Consider the following 12,946-nt stretch of genomic DNA (forward strand, 5'->3'; position numbering starts at 1 on the left):
GCCAGCCCTTCTGCCTGCGAACACCTTGCTCTGGGTCAGTGTGGACTCCACCATCTCTGTCCAGGAGCCCTCTGGCTCAGGGCCACTCCCCTGCACGGGGCTCCCAAGGTCGCCCATGAAATGGGTCCGGACCCAGAGGCCAGAGCTAAGGGTTGTGTCTCAGCTGTTTCTGCGTTTGGATGGCTCTGGCCACTGGATCTCCTCCCCTCAGGCTCATGGCCCTAATCGGCCTGGAGGGAAGTCCGTGGGGGATGGCAGGGGAACGCAGCTGCCGGACTGGCAGCTCCCCTGTTCTCCGAGCCAGGACAGCGGGTGTGTGTCCCACATGGGACCCCCCTAGACAGTCCTGGGTGGCTGGGTGAGTGTGCAAAGCAACGGCCAGCTGGTCCTGGCAGGGGTCCTGGCCTGAAGCTGTTCCTGAAGTTTGCACCACATCTTCCTGGCTGCCCCTGGCCTCCTGCGAATCGTGAACCCCTCCAGGCTGAGCTGCCCCTTCTCTTTGGGGTTGGGAAATAGGGCAGTGGGATGACCCTCCGCTCCCGTAGCCCCCCCTACCCCCCTACCCCCCTCACAGTTCGGAGGCCTCACCTTTAGCCTCTCCACCTAGAGGAAGAGGAGATAGGCCCCCTTTGTAGGACGCCTCCGGGTGGGGAGGGGCCGACCCGGAGGGCGGCAGGGAGAGGAGGAATCCGAGGCTCCTCACAGGCGGGCTGGCTTGAGGTGGGCGGGGACCTGGGGTAAGCGTCAGGGTTAATGTTTCCTGCCTAGGATGAAAAATGCTGAGATATAAACAGTACGGTAAGAACAGGAGGGACCCCATCTTAAGGCTAACGTTCCCTTTTAGTAGCCAGGGAATTAGGAGGTAAATCCTAACATATTTTACGGTAACCAGCCAATAACCAACCGACCTTATCTTAAGGCAGTACAAGCAGTCCTAAATGGTATGTCCCCACTGCTTGAGGGTGACCACTATCTTGGAGAAGAGCAGGATCAATAAATTCCTGTGTTAAGTTTATCTCACGGAATCTCTAGAGGGCTGACTGGATGGCAGTGTAGTGTCTCCCTGGAGACGGACGCCCTGAGTTGGCCTGTGCACCTTCCCTGGCCCTTCGCCCCATTCTTGAGATTCTTAAAAGACATGAATCCTAAACTTTAAGCACACCTCTTATCTGAGGCTGCCCACAACTCTCCCTTTTCTTAGAGTGTGTACTTTACCTTAAATAAAGCCTTCTCGCAATCTTCTGCATCCGTAGATGTTTTGTTGCCCTTGTCTAGCTTGGATTAATACTTAGTCTACAGGCACACACCTGATCATCTACATTTGCCCTCTTACAGCACTAAACTATGTTTTCTACCTTTATCTTGCATCTACCTACCACTTCAGCATTTTATTAAAAAAAAATATGGGAGAAATGTGGGATTCACATATAAATCAAGTATAAAAATCAAATGGATAATCATATCTGACTTGATTGTTTATAGTTCATGATGTGTGATCAAAACCGAAAGTTTCTGCGATGGCTGCCCTTGCACTGTTCACCATGTAAGAACTTATTCACTATGTAAGAACTTGTTCACCATGTAAGAACTTGTTCGTTATGCTTCAGAAGATTGGAGACTGTTGAGAATTAGGCTTGGGGTTGATTAATAATTGTGCATTGAGTCCCCTATACAGAATTTTATTGTTGTTAACAACCATTTGATCAATAAATATGAGAGATGCCCTCTCAAAAAAAAAATAAATTAATAAAAAATAAAGCCTTCTTGCTGCCCAACTTACTGCATCTTGTCTTCCAGCTTCTCTAGTAGTAATCATCTTTTGTTACTTTGCTGTTTCATTCAATATTCTAGTCTTAAGCACAGGTCTTCTCTCTGTTCTCCTTCAGACAAGCAGGACAGGGCTGAGAGCTCTGGGTTGGGCCTGCGAGTTCCCGTCTCCTGGGTGGCCCAGGCAGGACTGCAGCCGGACGATCCTGCTCTTTAGCAGCCTGCCTGAGATCTCCTTCCTTGGCGCTTAGGAAGTTCTCAGAACGCAAACTCGCTCCATCCAGGGCTCTGCGGCTCCCCCACATCCTGGGGTGGTAGTGGCTTAGTTCCCACCCCGTGCAGATCCACACAGACACTGAACACCAGGTGGCTTTAGGGGTCGGCAAGGGACCTGCCCTGGGCCGGGCAGGAGCTCAGTGAGCTGCCCCTTCCTCCCTCTGCTCTTCCCTGCTGCTACTCTCGCTTTAATAAATTCCTTCCTTACTTAAAACTGTCCAATCTGTTCTGGATCAGCGTCAAGAACCTCCCTGTCTGAACTGAAGTCTCACACAGGCTCACGAGCTAATTTACGATCGTTCCAGTGTCAGACGAGTCTGGGCAGTAGCAGGGCTCCCAGATGGGGGTTTGCCCTGCCCCTGCCCTGCCCTCCCTACTGCCCAGAGGGCCCCCATCCTCACATCACAGCACAGCAGATACCCTGGCAACCCTCTGATAGCTGGGGACCCTGGCGGCCTGGGTGCTGGGCTGGGAACCCTCCCTCCCACCTCCACCCTCCCCACCCTGCACTGAATGTCTGCTTCCCAATATCGCTGGAGAGGCCCACCTGTAGAGATGTCAGGTGGGAGGCCTCTGAGCCCCATAGCCGCCAGGCCTCCGCTGTCCAAGGGCAAAGAGACAGCAGAGGGACAGGGAGAGTTAATCCCTGGCCCGCGGCTTCCTGGCAGACAGCTGCCCCCAGCACAAGTGGTGGCAAGGTGGGGCCAGGACACGGCCAGTGGGGAAGAGGGGGTGAAATGGGCAGAGGGGAGTGTGGTGAAAGGGGCTGGGTAAGTCTACTACTCTGCACCCCCAGCCTGTGCCAACTGGTGGCCCCAATGGGGAGAGACCCCCTGGGGCAGCCAGGAGATCCGAGGTGTTAACCCAGTGGGCTGCACACGGGGCCTCTAGGGGGCCAGGGAGGGGAGGCCTATCTCTTCCCACCTCCACCCTGCTGCCCATGTCACATTTCCAGCAAGCCATCCCCACATGGCCCAGCAAGGGTGTCTCCCATCTTCCCCCCACTTCTGGGTCAACCAGCCACCTTCCCTACTTGCCAATGGGGCAACCGAGGCCGAAAGGTCCAAGGGCCGGTCCAGAGTACAGAGCTAGGAAAGGGAAGGGATTGACCCGTGAATCGTTTTCTCCCCAGCATTTCTTGAGCATGCTTTGGGCACTAGTCCCTAATGTGCCCCCTTCCCCAGCCAGCCCTGCAGCCACAGCGCTCTGTCCTGAACCCACAGGAGCAGGACACCCAGTCCTGGGCTGGCAGTCAAAGGAGTCGGCTCACGGGGGAGGGGCGCAGAGGCAGCCTTCCTCCCTGACCAGCCAGGCTCTGGCCCCTTGTACTGTGTCGTCACAGCCAGTTGGCAACAGATGACTGTGCCGGACCTCCTGTCCCCAGAGCCAGCTTGCACCCTGGGCCTGCAGCCCTAAGGAAGCTGCACAGAGGAAGCAGGGCCATGTGGCTCTGTATGAGGTGGCCCCGTGGCTCAGGGTGAGTGAGGCCAGGTGGCTTTCTTCTCCCTTATGGGAATATTGGTTTCAGCAGAAAGAGGGTTTCAGGAGAAGCTGGCACTGTGGTTTGGAATAGCAGAGGCCACATTCCCTTTCTCAGGACTGCTCTGATTCCTTTCTCAGGGACCCAGCTGGCAAGAATGTGCTTCTATCCACAGGGCAGAGAAACCTGGGACATGGCGCAAGGTAGATTCTGGTGGCTACGCTCAGCCCTGGTTGAGCTGGGTCCTGAGGAGGGGGCACAGCCTGGCTGGGTGCCCTGAGGACTCACAGTTGGGAGAAGGCCTCATTTGGAGGTTGCACACCCAACAGGGCCAGGCAAGCACCCAGGTTTCTATGCCCATTGCTCAGCCAGGAGCCTCCCGGGGCCCTTGGCCGGCACAGCTGCTGAGATAGCTCAGAGCCTGGGAGCCTGGAGGGCTGGCGCAAGGAAAGGAGGCCATGGGCTGGGGACTGGCTGGCCCCTCTCCTGGGCCAGGAGTGCCCCTTCCCTTCCCAGGCCACTGCCTGTCTCCACCCCACTGAGGACTGCTGCCTTCAGAGGGTGGTGCCAGGGAGCTCCTGGCATTTCTGGCATGGGGAGACAGGGACAGGTCCTGCTGTTGCTCTGACATGCTTCCTGCAGCCCCAGCTGGGCCACCACAGGGCTCTTCCCCGCCTCTAGGGCATGTGGTTCTGGGAAACCTCAGAGGCCACCAGGCTCCGGGGTGACCGCAACCAGGAAAGATGGTTTCGACCTATGAATCGCCCAGCCAAAGCGCTTCTGTGGGAGCCTTCTGACGTCAGAGTTCCAGGAGGGTCCCCATCTGCCTGTTACATGCCCAACTCGCAGGCCATACTCCCCAGGGTGCCTACTGCAGGTCTGCCTATAGGCATCCTGATGGGGGAAGGTGGGTCTGCACACCAGAGGGGGCACAGACTGGCTTAGGTGGCCCAGGTGCCAGGACACCTGGCTGGCCAGCATCCCCAGGTCCTGGGCCCTCTGAAGAGGTTCCCCAAAGCTCCTGTTCCCCACTTGGCTTGCCTTCTTCCCAGCTGGCACCCTGGATGGGCAGGCATGACCCTATCAAAAGCCCACAAGCCCAGGATGCTCAGGAATAATGGGGCTTCATGACTCTCCGTGGAGTGACCAACATGCTGTCAAAGTGCAGATGACCCTGGGTCAGGAATGCAGAGCCCAGGCTCTGGCTGGACAGGCCCTGTCCTCAGCCGCAGGGGCTTCTGCTCAGTGTGTGAGAGCCCCTCCCTCGGCTGACATTGTGATGCCTGGTTCTGTGCAGTGGCCCATGAGCTAGAGGAATTATTGGAAAGGTCACCATTGTCAGAGATTCTCCCTTGAGGGCAGGAACCTTTATAATAACAGCTCCAGGTACTGAGCACCTGCTGGGCCCTGGGCTCTGAGCTGGTGCTGCACCTCACCCATCTTCCAGGCTCAGGATGAAAGCCAGACCCCCCCACTCATCCTCCAGGTCCTGCAGAGCTGGGCGCCTCCCGGCTATGCCTGTGTGCCAGCAACCTGTCCTCTCTCTCATACAGGACTTTTTGGCTTTGTTACTCCCCCAGCCCCAGGCCCCAGGACACATAAGCCCCTATGCCCTCTGGCCACCTGTCTCAGGTCTAGGCCTGCAGGTACCACCCCAGAGAGCCATCAGTGTTCCCCTGGCCTGATATCTAGGATACATCCATTTTGTCTAACTAAATTAAACCCTGCCTATCTGCCTTGCTGTATGTATGTCCTTGCCTGACAAAGAGTAGGGGCCAGACAGTGCCCCCCACATGAAGGTATGGCCTCTTGGCTTCATCTCCCCAGGCCCTGAACCCTGGGGGGCTTAGAGGGAGCTTTAGGCTCCCAGGAAGAGCCCCTCAGTTCTGTGCCCCAATGGCCTGTGCCCCTTCTAGGCATGGGGTCTGTGAGCTGGAAGGGTGGCTTGCTTGGAAAAAGCTGCCCCTGCTGGGAGTGGGGGTATGTGGAGGGGCACTGCCTGTGCTGGGCCTATGCGTCTGCATCCTTTCTAAACAACACCCCTCAACGCTGGCTCACTAGAGGCCCCTCCCTGGACTCGGTGAAGAAGCCTCAGCAGCTCATTGCAGGCTCCAGCCTCAAGTGGGGATTGGGCTGGGTGGCAGCCCTGAGAACCCAGAGGGAGGGACCACCCCTGGGGCCTCTCCAGAAACCCAAGTCTCTCTGGTGCCATAGTCTGGGAGGGCAAAGGTTGGGACTGCTCCTAGGACCCCAGCCCCAGCGCCTCCCTCGTGTGGACTTCATCAGGGTGCAGGAGGCACCGACCACATTCCTCTCCAGCACCCACACCTGATGCCCAGTTGGCTAAAGTCTTTTTTATTCTATTTGATTTTTGGCCCCAGGACTCCCCTGCCCCACGCTCACCACCCCTCTGCTTGTACCCCAGGCTGCACAGCCCTGGGGAAAACAGCAAGGGGTGGGGGCTCCAGCACGGAGGACGGGGTGGCACCCAGGGACAGGCTAGCCTGCCCTCCCTCATGGACCGAAGCTCTATCAGCCCCTTCCCCCCGCCCCAGTACTTGGGGGCCTGGCCAGGCTCTGGTTCCCATGGGGGATGGGGCGGGTGAGGGCCCTGCAGCTTCTCCAGGAGTGCCCACAGCTGGCCTTATATGGCCTGGAGGCCTTGCGCCCAGAAGGAATCTGATCCCCCAGAGAAGGGCAGGGACCCAGGCTGCTGTGAGCATGGGAGTGCCTGGAATGGCCCTGCACCCCAGCCTCCCGCGGGGAGCCAGCTCTGCTCAGACTCCTCCCCGGTGCTGGGTCACCTGGTTGGGGGTCCCCTGCAGCAGGAGGAGCAGGCTCACTGAACACTGCTGGGTCTGCCTCCTGGCAAGGGTGCAATCAAGTCAGCCTGTCCCTAATGGCAACACGCAAACCATGCAAACACCCGCCCCCTGCCAGGAGGGCCTGGGTCCTGCAGTCCCTGCTCTGTGCCTGCCCAGCCAGGCCACCAGCCCTCAGCAAGGGGCTCCTCCTCCTGGGCTGGCCTGGCCTGGCACCAGCCCCACCTTGGAACAGGCCGGGAGGTCTGACCTGCCCCAGGCTCTGGTTGGAACTCACTGCCAGGCTCCTGCCTCACCGAGACCTACTGTCCTACAGTCCCCAGCAGTGACAAGGGGTCCCTCCTCTGCTGCTCTCTGCCTGCCATGTCAGGTGACTTTTCTGAGGCAAGCTGCCCTGTCACCCTTCAGCCCTACTTTCTGCCCAAGCTTCAGTCCCACATCCTCCGAGGCCCTCACCTCTCCGCCCCGCAGCCCATCTCAAGCTGGCCTCCGGCTGCCAGAGCTCCAGCCTCCCTGCCACCTTCGGAAAGGCTTCGTGTCCTTCCGTGGCAGCAGGGACCTTTCCCCACTGCTCTGAGCCCACCCTACAGAGTGTACAGTCTGTGATATGTTCTTCCTTCATTTATTCAACAACTATTAAAATTTTTTATTTATTTCCTTTAATTTTATTGTTTTACTCTTTGTTTTGCATGGGAGTTCTGGGCTGAGCAGGTGTATCCTGTTGCCACTGCAGCCACTGAGCAGATCGACAGCAGACAAGCAGAGGTGTGCACGCAGGCCGAGGAGCAGGGCCCCTCCCCTGCAGGTGGGATGCCAGTGGGGCACCCGTGTGGGGACCAGCCTGGTGCTTCTGCAGAGAGTAAATACCCAGTCACTTCCACTCTGAGCACATACTTGAGACAGAGGTGAACATGTGTCCACACAAAGTCTTGTCCACGAGCCTTGTGGTCACTCAGTGCATAACAGCCCAAAGGCCCACCAGTGGACAAGTGGATAAATAAGTGCACGCAGTCCAGCCATAAAAAAGGCTCAAGGTCCCCATACCTGCCCTAACACACCAAGCCTCAGGCGGTGGGCTCTTTGAGCAGGACACCCAGGGACCAGGAGCGAGTGTGGGATGGCCTGGCCACTGGCCTCTCCAAGTGTCTGGGAGGCTCAGCTGGATGGAGACCCCTGGAGGGCAGTGGAGGTGCAGCTGGGGTGGAATGTGTGCCCACAGGCCTTCAGGTGCAGCAGGTGGAGGCAGAGTTGCCTAGGGTGCCCGTGGACCACCTACACGCCCGAGGTGTGGACCTGTGTTTAGGGCTGCAGTGAACCCAAGGCCCAGCCCTGAACGGGAGACTGACTCAGCCTGGTGCATGAGACACCTCATGGTCTGTCTGCATTAGCTGGGTCGTGGCCCTTCCCTCCCCCTTCTCAGCAAGTTCCCCACCAGGCCCCTGGTCACAGTAAAGGTCAGCCTGTAGGCTTGTGCCTCAGGGGCCTGAATTTGAATCTGCCTGAGCACAGGGGGCCTGGCTGGGGGCTCCCCTATCAAACACAGGTGACACTCAACCCCATCCATCTGCTGTCATCCCCATCTCATAGAGGGAGGACTATGGAATACCAGGACAGGGAGGCCCCATGGGAGGGAACATCCTGGCTGCACCCCGTGGGCCCTGGGCCGCATGCTGCCTGCCCAGGCCTGCTCCCGGTCAGTCCTGGGAGCCACCAGCTCAGTTCGGCTGGCTAGGAGGGAGGTGGCGGGTGGGTGATGAGGTTCCCCTCCAGGACTCCCCCCCTGGGCCCTCCCTGGGCCTGTGGGGAGAGGTTGGTGGCTGGACTCCGCTTTAGGCTGAAAATTCCAACATTTATAAAACATTTGTCCTGAGGCTCTTCTGGGGAAGCATTTCCTGGGGGAATGTAAACACACCAAGTCCCCCCCCAGGCCACCAGTGGTGGTGGGGTCTACTGGGAACCCAGCTTCCTTCTTGAGAGGGGCCTGGCGGTCTGTGCCTGGTCTCCCTGGAGCTCCTTCCAAGAACCTGGGATGGTGTGATGGAGGGAAGGCCAGGGGCCGGCAGCTGCCCCTCGGAGCCCAGCTCCCCTGCTTCCCCAGGTTCCCGGCACCATCTTGGCTTGCCACGCACCCTCAGGCCACGGACCCCTGAGCAAATGGGGCTGATGGTGTTTTCTTGCCTTATTGTGGCCCTGTGTGGCTCTGCCCCAGCCGGTCGGGCGGCTGCCAGCTGGCCACCTCGGGCTGGTAAGTCCTGACGGTACCTGCAAGGCGCTCACTCCCCGTCCTGGAAGGCTCACTCCTGGCTGAGCGCCCACATGCTCTCTGAAGGCCCCCCAACGTGCCCTCCCCACCCACGAGCCAGAGGGGCGGAGCCTGCAGGGTGTTATCTGGGTCCCCTGGTGAGGGAAGCTGATGCAGACTGTCTCCCAGGCCTCCCGTATCTCCACCAGGAATGCGCCCGACCCCCGACCCCTGCCCTACTGGGGAGGAATGTGGCAGGGCTGTGGAGCTGAGGGCCTGGAGGGAGGGACGGTGCCCTGGCCTCTGCCTCTGGACTCCCTGCCTGCCTCTCCCCGTCCCGCTCTCTCTTCTGGCTGCAGGGGCGCTGGGCTGCCCAGTGTGAGGTGAAAGGACCTCTGGGACACCTCCTTGGGGGGACCACCCAGCCTACAAGCTCTCAGCGAAGCCACCACCCTTCAAAACCCTACAGCAGGCACCATGGGGTGCTGAGCAGCGTCCCAGCTCTCCCCTGGTTGTGACAGACTGGCACTGACCCATGTCCTGGGGGGAATGCCCCCGGGTGAGGCCTGCCCTGGACCCTCCTGAGATGAGATGCGTATTGCCCCCTGTCCCCTGGGGACAGGGACCATCCATGCTGCACCCTGCAGGGCCTAGTGCCCACCTGGGGTCCAGGACAGCCTCTGCCCTGCATAGCCGCCTGCCCAGAGTCACCTGCATGAGACTGTAGCAGGTGGAGGGCACTCCTGGACATGCTGGGACCTCAGAGTCCCAGAGCACTGCAGAGTCCGGCAGGGGGGAGAGGCTGCCCGGAGCCGAGAGGAACTGGGGCCGGGCTGAGCCAGACAAGCCTGGGCCAGGCCTGGGACAGGAATGTGGATCCCGTCACTCTCCCCCTCTGCTTTCAAGGCCAAACAAGGCCTTGCCACTGGGCATGTTTTGGCAGCCGCTGGCATACCCAGTTGGCCTGGTGCTTAGACAGCCAGGCTGTGCTGGGAGCAGGGCCTCTCCCCACCCATCTCAGCCCCTGTGGGTGTCAGCAGTGGGGAGGGGAGACGAGGAACCTCCAAACCAGAGCTTCTGAATGTGCCCATGCCTGAAGACCACCATCAGCCCTCGGCATGGGGCTCCCCCCCAGCCCAAAGGCCTGACCTGGCTGTGCATCTCAGCCCTGCACTCCTGGGTTCTGAAACCCCCCACACCCTCACAGTCTCTGGGGGACCGCCTTGCAAGTCTGCTCTGTAAAATGGGCTCACACTGGGCCTCCTCACAGGTTGCCATGTGGCCTCCATGGGGCCTCGCCATGCCTGGCCTGGGGTCAGGACCCCCCCAGAGAGGTGGTGACCCTCAGCGAGACTGCTGAGGACGTGCTGGCTGGAGTCACGGCTCCACGGAGCCTGCTGGGCCTTACACACGGCTCGGCCCTCCAGGGGCATGATGGTGGTGCCCAAAGGCTGCAGAAAAGGGGTGGCCTAAGGGTGCCCTCCTACCCGCTGCTGCTGCAGATGCAGTGCAGCCTTTGCACAGCTCCCTGCCCTTCGTGAGGCCCTGTGGGTAAAATGGCAGTATTTCCAGAATCTCTTGCCTGGCCTTAATCGATCTCTGTATCAATAGGTGCTTACAAGGGGCGGGCAAAGAGGTGAGCGCACGCTGGGCCCCAGAGGCTTGGGAGTCTTCCCCGCCGGGAAGGGAGAGAAACGGGCCTGCAGGGGAAGAACCAGGACTCTTGTAAATGGTAAAAGGCCTTCTCCCCATCTAGTTTTTCCTTCGGCTGATTTTGGTGTCAGTGGTGATTTATTCGCCCTGGGCTGGAAACACATTTTCCCCCTGAAGTCACAGGCCCCAGCGGCCCCCGTCCTGTGGGCCCCCACTTCCACCCCCAACCCCCCGGAACTGGGCAGGACATAGTCAACCTCCTGGTGGGTGAATTGAGGCTGAGAGGACAAAGCCGGGGTGGAGGTCCCTGGCTCTGCCCATTACTTCGCTGCCCCGCCTCCTGGTGGACGGCCCAGGTCAGAGGTCAGCTTGGGGGCCTAACTGGCTCCTGCAGGGGGGCCTGGCCCTGGGGTGGAGGTGGGCCTTACTGCGCCTTTTCCCTGGGAACCTGCAACTCCCCCCTGCCGGCCTGGATGAGCAGGGGGACGCTGTGAGTGCTTGGAAGCACCTCTTCCTGCTCGCCCAGTCCTCCGCAGACAGCTTCCAGGAGAGGTGGGCAGAAGATGGGCAGACTTGGGTGTTTCTGACCTCACAGAGTCTCTCCCTGGGTGGGGCCCAGTAAGAGTCACTGTCGGCCAGCTCTCCAGGTGCACAGGCCCGGCCCGCAGCGCCCAGCCAGTCCCCTCGCTGGCTCCAAGTACCCTCACCTATAACCTGGGGAGGGGTCAGTGGGAGCCTGCTGGGAGCCGGGTGGGGAAGGGGACTGGGCCACCCAGACCCTGACCCAACACCAGTGAGTTTCAGATCCCACAAGTAGAGGAAAGAGTGGTTCCTCGAGGACCCCCTGGGGGTCCTGACATCTGTAGGTGGGGGGGGCAGCCACTCGGGCTGGAGCAGCAGGCCGCACGCCCCCATGGCCTCCTGTGAGCCTCCCTGTGACGGGAGAGGGCTGCTGACCATAGCCCAGGGCATGGCGCTGAGTCACAGCTGGGAGGTAGAGGGCCGGGCCCACAGTGGCTCCCGAAGCCTGCATGCTCCCTGCCCCCAGGAGTCCCTCGGAAGCAGCACTATGTCCTGAGCTAGGCCTTCTCCTGGAAGAGCGTCTGGTGGCTGGGAGGGGCTGGTGGCCGAAGCTCCAGGTCAGGTCTGCTGGGGCAAAGCCTGTCCCTTGGCCCTGACCTGCTGCTCACCCTGGGCCCCCGCCCAGGCCCGGAAGGAGGGTTTCCTGGTTTGGGGCTGGTTCCCTTCCACACACAATGCACTTCGGGCTGGCCTGGCCCTGCCTAGTCCAGAAGCTGCTGCTCTGGGAGGAGGGAGGCTCCCCTCAAAGGCTGCCCTACCACGTGTCTGACAGCCTCTTTTACCTGTTACCCGTCTGTGAGGTGGGCCTGCAGGATGGTGCTGGGGAACGGGCAGGGGCTGCTGCACACAGACACTGACCAAACACCGTGGCCTCTGTTACTGGCTTGGCAGCCAGAACGGGGCCCTGGACAAGACTGGTGTGGTTACAGTACAGTTTTCAGAGTCACCAACCCTGGAAATCAAATCAAGCCATTTGACGTGGGGCCACAACATACAAACAACGATGGTGGTGACGGTGACGGAGATAGCTGGCACGCTGAGGGTCTCCCGAGTGCCACACATCCTGAGCACTGCATTCACGTCAGCCCGTTGAACGCAGACCGCCCCAGCCCTGCAGTGTGGCTCTATTACCATCGTCCCCTTTGTACCTGGGAGGAAGAGGCAGCTAAGTAATTTGTCCAAGGTCATACATCTAAGAGGCAGAGAGACAGGACACACTGCCTACAACCCTAACGTGATACTGGCATTCAAGGTTATCTAGAGCACTTGGGGAGTGGAGTGGCCTCAGGAATAAGCATTATGTGCTGGTGTAGACACAGGGGCACTCGGAGACCATGACTGAGACCAACAGCTGCTGTTCTGGGCCCCTGGATCTGGAAGAATGTCTCAGCTTGACAGTGTCTTCAAATGCTAGGTCCTCCTGCCCCGTACCCCCTTCAGCCCACCCTCTCTGGCCTTTTCCCAATCTGGAGCCCCCACAGTAAGCTCAACCAACAATTCGTCCCACAGGTGAGGGGCCAGAGAACAGGGCCACGGGCAAGGAGCAGACAGGCGAGCCCTGCTTTGGGACCCTCCAAGGGCGGTATGCAGAGCCAGACGCCACTCTTGGAGCCCCTGTAGTAGCTCCTGGGGACACTGGAGGTGGCACGAGGGGACATCTCTCCCTAGGCTCCAACACCTGGCAGCCTGCCGCTCCAGCCTGAGTGGCTGCCCCACGACCTACAGATGTCAGGACCCCCAGGGGGTCCCCGAGGGACCACTCGTTCCTCTACTTGTGGGATCTGAGACTTTGGACAGCATTTCTTGAGGGACTCATGCAGATTTCATGGGCTCAAGGGGGTGGGGCACCAAGTTCCCATTTGAAGAACTTGGCTTTGGGACTCCACCCTAAGGGAAAGGACCGTGACACCATGTGTGTGTGCCCACGTGCCCTATAAAGAAGTGTTTTTATTGTGATACACATAAAATCTACCATTTTAATCATTTGTAAGTGTACAGTTCAATAGCATTAAATATACTATGTACCGTCACCACCATCCATCTCCAGAACTTTTTCATCTGGTGAAACTGAAACTGCCCCCATTAAAACGCTAGACCCTTCATCCTCTCCGACCCTGGCGACCA

The sequence above is a fragment of the Manis pentadactyla genome, chromosome 5 (assembly GCF_030020395.1).
Source record: "Manis pentadactyla isolate mManPen7 chromosome 5, mManPen7.hap1, whole genome shotgun sequence".
NCBI lineage: Eukaryota > Metazoa > Chordata > Mammalia > Pholidota > Manidae > Manis > Manis pentadactyla.